Raw genomic sequence first — 6,000 nt, 5'->3', positions numbered from 1 at the left:
TTGCTCTTAGTTTATCTTTACCTTCTTTCTGAAATCTAAAGTTCCAAAGGGGAACCCAGCAGAATACATTTTGATTTATCCAATAAGAAGCTGTTTTCAACATCACATGGGGGTATAAAGTCTATGAAGAGATGGCAGACTGGAGGTTTTCTCTCCTTTGCATTACTAAAATATTGTGACAAATTCCCCTCATCTCATGAGGTAGTTGTTGTAGTATAAAATCGTGATGCAGTATACTGTATAATCAATAAGCACTTAATGTCTCCAATTAGCAGAATCTTTTATTTTCACTCTTGATATGATTTTTGCACATTTATCTTCACTGTATTAAATATCTTTATATATTCATACATGCGTACATATATACAGTATATTGTCTCCTTGCCATTGCTGAGACATTGCCACTGGTGGTTACATCCCATGGAAATGGGATAATCAGAAAATGCAAGCTCAGAGAGGGCTTCTTATTGGGTGAGTCTACCTAAATAGACATCCATCCGCTTTCTTACCATTTTCCAGTAGTGGGTTGAAGGGGACCCCTCCTGGCAAGCAATGGGTGCAAGGCAGGATACTAGCTCATTGCAGGGGCACACACAGACACGAACACAGCACACACTTACACCAGGGCCAATTTTCCCAGGAGCCAATTAACTTACCAATATGTCTTTGGACTGTGAGTGGAAACCAGAGCTCCCGGAGGAAACCCACACGAACATGGGGAGAAAATACAAACTCCAAGCAGATGGCATTCCAGAAATTGAACCAGGAACTCAGCACTGCAAAGTAGTAGTGCTAACCACTGTGCTTCCGTGCCACTTCTAAGACAGATACAGATAAATCTCCAGCTTTAGAAATGTTATAAATATATGTTACAGTGTTATAATATTGTAATTTTACAACATTTGTTTTAATGTTGTCATTTTTTAGCTCCTAAAGTGTGACCAGAATCTGAAAGTACATGTAAAGAATGTTAACCTACAGTAACTGTTAATTATCAACAATTTATGCAGCTGATGCTTTTATCCAAAGGACGTTTGTGCACATTTTAAAACTAAACATTTTATTGCAATAATCTTAAAATACTGTATCTTGCTCAATATAAGTCACCACCATTACAGTGAGAAGACCACAACCCTGACCACTACTGCCCACTGCTGCATGTTGGATTGTCTTTATTATGAGCAGCATTAGAGGAAATATAAATGTGCAAAAAAATTATTTGAATGACATGCTTTCTAAATCTGCTTTACATGTTAGATTACAGATTTAATCTTTGAAATACATATGTATTCTGATTTAAAAGCTACCTGAAAAAGATGTATTTTTAACATGCAGTAGGTACAAATTTGAAATAACCAGATGGTAGTTTCCAGCAATTCTAGATATTTAAAAAAGAATAAAGAGGTCATGATCACTTTAGGCATTGACTCTGTAACAAGCTTGTAGGGCACAAATGGAAAATGTATTTTGCCAGCGGGAGATGTAAAATTTTTTTCAACCTGACTCAGAGCGGATTAAGAAGACTCTGAGAAATGTTCCTTTAAATAAGGGAACCATAACTTGATTTCTTCAGCCAAGCTTCAAGGGTCCAGCTAATGTGACCTATTTGAGAACTTCATTCTTAATAATAGTATGAATACTACAGTAGGAATCATTAATTATGTATGTAAAGGTTTTAATTTAATCTATAGAATTTATCTGTAAGCAATATGAAATGGTTATGCACCCAAGCTTCCAAACGGTTTTGTCATGAGCTCAATTTATGTCATCTTTCCACAATCTGCATACTGCAACAAATTACTTGCTATTTAGCATTTTGTGTTTTGTTGTAATGGGAGTTAAGGAGCTTTGCTAGTATAATATAGAAAGCCATTTAACATCTGTTGGAGGATTTTCATATAGTAGGAGTTTTCAGTTATAAATATACAGAGAGGTATTAAAACTGCAGCAAACATCTACTGGTTCCAACACTGATTTGTAGCAATTATATTGCTTCTCAGTATATTTAATGCTATGTAATTGCTTTGATTTTGATAGGAAATAATTAATCAGATCTTGCTCTGATTATAACTTGTATTTAGAGGTTGAAATATGATCTGTTATTGCTATAAATATTTATGATTAAGATTCAATGTAGACCATTTAAACGTTAATACACAATAAAGCTTCTGTGTTTCTGTTTTTTCTTCAGTCTGACAGACTTACTTATGGTAGTAACAGTGAATATTATCAACTGTGTTTGTCCAATTTCAGGGTCTCTGAGTCTTTGAGAATAGATTATAACCATCAAATAATTTATTATTATTATAATTGTATGATTCAATCCTGTAACACTGAAACCTAAAATTTGACAAAGTCTATAACAGAAGCTACCCAGAGTTTGAGATATTCTGTTTCAAAAGTTCTCTGACTAGTCTAGAGGAACCAGAAAACCTAGAAAGCATAGCCATCTCTTTAACTGTTTTCAGACTGCGGAGTCTACATTGCAGGAGAAATTACAGGAAGAGATAACATGTGCACCAGCACAGAGAGTGTGAAAATAATAATGCTCAGAGGTCAGAGTGATGATGTCAGGAGGAATCTCTTTTAACACAAGATCATGGCTTAAGACTGAAGAAAACCTTACAGCTTACTGATACACTGACAACTTCCTAGAATTGAAAACAGTTTTTGTGTTCTAACACGGAATCTCACATTTCTAGCAGGACAATGCAACAACACATAAAGATTACAATGGAATGACTTCATGAAAACTATAACAAAATCTTGGCATGAACTTTTTTTTTATCGTGACCTGAATCCAAAAGAACACCTGTCTGACAAAATCACCAATGCTATCAACAGGACACAATCATGACCGGCCAGCATTTCCAGTAGCACAGTAAGAGTGGTGGAAAACCCTTTAGCAGTCTGCCCAGAGGATAATCACTTCTATGTGTCAAGATTGTCAGGACTGTGTTAATGTTGAGAGAAGAACCTATCAGTTCTAATGTGATAATGTTTTCATTTTGACAGTGTGTCATGTTTAATGCCGAAATCAGATTACGATTCTTTGAGTTGTATTTTTCTGCACATTTTTCCCTGCTTTTGCTTGGTGTTATTGTGTTGTGATCTTATTATATTTCATGAAATCTATTAGGTCTAATCATTGCATTTATTTTGTGTCTTATTAATATTTTTCTGGAACATGAAGCAAATTGGATTGTGCTTAGATGTTTGAACTGACATATTTTAGAAATACACATTACAGTTAAAAGTAAAATGCCAAAACCCCTCAGAAAAGGCTGACAGGTGAAAACTAGAAGTGCACGTTGAAATGTTCAACATAGATCAATGGCCTTTAACCTAGAAACTGCTGTCTTCCAGTTTATTTTTTTTCTAAAATGCATAATGCTGATATCAGCTGTGCACTTCAACTTAGTACATAGATAGCACCGCTCTTCATTACTGACCTCCCCATTATAGACACTCCTGATGTTTTTTTATTAATACACTAATTATCATATGATATTATTATGTGATGATATACACTAATGATAATGTATACTGGTGATAAATATTATCTCATTATGATATTATACTATTGGTTCTACAATACTTTTCCACAGCGGTAATAAAGAAAGAAATATTACAACTATTTTACAGTCCTGTTAAGCACAAATGATTGGATGAAAAAAAATGTTTTGATTTACAAAGAATGAAAAGATCCTGTGAATGATATGCATGCATCTCCAGCAATGAAGGCTCTGATAATCATTTCATTGAAGCCATCTGCAACTGCTATGATACCCTCCTTTGGCACTTTAGCAGTATAGCCTTTTCAACTGATTGCTATCAAGGTCAGTTAATTCCATCACCAAGTGACCTGCAATAAATAAAGTTGACTTTTATGTAAAAAAATAATGTAATCCATTAGATGCTACAATTGCTTAGTTTCAATGCCTAAGAATGCTTTATGTTTTATGAATACTCATTTAAAGCCATTATCACCTTGACATACACAAAATAAAAAGGTGACTTGGCAGTAATGTGATGATGGACTAGGCATGACACTGACGGTTATATAATTTCATCACCTAACGGGCTAAAAGAAAATTGATTATAATTTTTTATTATTATTTGCTGAAGTAAACTGAAATAAGGCAGTAACTGGCAAAATGTATTTACATTTTTTTAAAGAATGATCTCCAACAATTTCTCCAACAATTTCAATCCCACCATGTATATATTGTTTATTATTCCTTCTGTATTTTTGCTTGGTGATACAGTATAAGTGGATGACACTACGCAGAACAACCTTCTCTTTCAAAAAAGTAATGTGCTTTTGAAATCTAGCTCATTCTCCTTCAATAAACAATGCAATAAACTCTTTAATAACATATGACCTTGAAATACATAGGCCCATAGAAGAGTATAGGAATGAGGAATTGGCTCGCTGTAAGTTTGCGTGTACAGTATGTACAGTACAGTACAAATTTGCATGCTTTTAAGGCATTTGCTCTCTAATGGAAGCACAAAATCAGTCTTTGGGAATAGAAAGGCACTGGTTCATCTACCAGACAGGGATAACAAATAACTGAACTGAGTTAACTCTTTGTGAATGGTGGACAACCCATTGTGCCATCTCATGCATGCTGAAGTCTTATGTGAGAGACTTTGCTGACTTACTCTGTATTCTGATCAGTCTATTTCTATGCTTCAGTGTTGCTGAGTTTGAATGCATGCTGCTGTTTCTGTGCAATTGAGACTGGGTTTTCTCTAAACAGGGAAGATAGGTAATGGATGACCTCTGTGGGCTAAATGGGCACACAGCATATGTGTATAAACTTGAAACCTGCTGTTGAGGAATTTCCAATTTCCGCAGAAATGGTAATAACGTCTGCCTTTGGATCAAAGGGTCATTCATTCATATCCTAGCCAGGGAGAGTACACAAGCAGTTCAGAAAGTTACAAAAAAAATACCCGCAGAATGGGGCAGAAAATTACAGATCAGTCATCCATGTTTCTGAGCATCCAGCAAAAACCCTTGTGAACATGGTGAGAGCATACTGTTCAAATTGTGATGTACTGTACTGTAGTGACACTAACCGCCTCCTTTTCCTCAGAAGGTAACTGTCCTTAATAAAGACAAATCAGGGCAGAACCAAATGTATTCCCTCTGTCTTCTTCCACTGGATATTATGCATATACAGTGGATTGCATATATAGATTTTAATATCCAGTATACAGTATACTGTACATACGTCCTAAAATAAACTACAATTATTGATTAATTCCTAGGATGTTTTCTTTGTGATTTGGTTACACAATTTATTGTCTCATATTGAGAGTTTAAAGTTCCTCATGAGTCCTCCACTCAAATTACATTTGCTGATATGTCTATATGTACATTGTAAATATGATATATGAGTACATACAGTACTTCCAGAAAATGTTTGTGAACCCTTTGGAACCCTCTGTATTTCTGCATGAATGGCTCCTAAAATGTTATCTGATCATCTATGTCATAATAATAAATAAAGACTTACTGTATAAATAAATAAAGTCTTATTTAACAAACAACACACACACACAATTTACACTGCCATATCTCTATTGAACAAATGGTTTGAACAATCAAGGTCATTGATGGAAAAAGTATGTGAACCTCGAGGATAATGACATCTTGAAAAGAGGGTAATTGGAGTCAGGTGTTCCAATCAATTCAGGCCTGGGTTTGACCTGCCCTGCCGTATAAAAAATCACACATTTTGGTTACCTGCTCTTCGCAGCAGAATTCTGTTGAAATGCATTATGGCCAAATCAAAAGAGATTTCAGATGACCTTAGAAGGAGGGTTGTTGAAGCTCATAAGACTGGAAAGGGTTACAAAAGGACTTTTAAAGACTTGGGCCACCATTAGTCCACAGTCAGGCAGACCGTTTACAAATGGAAGAATTCCTAAGGGTTCACAAAGTTTTTCTCACAACTGTAAAATAATTTATAACAACCTCAACCCCAC

The sequence above is a fragment of the Lepisosteus oculatus genome, chromosome 13 (assembly GCF_040954835.1).
Source record: "Lepisosteus oculatus isolate fLepOcu1 chromosome 13, fLepOcu1.hap2, whole genome shotgun sequence".
In the NCBI taxonomy this organism is placed as follows: Eukaryota; Metazoa; Chordata; class Actinopteri; order Semionotiformes; family Lepisosteidae; genus Lepisosteus; species Lepisosteus oculatus.
Note: the sequence above shows the minus strand (reverse complement) of the source record.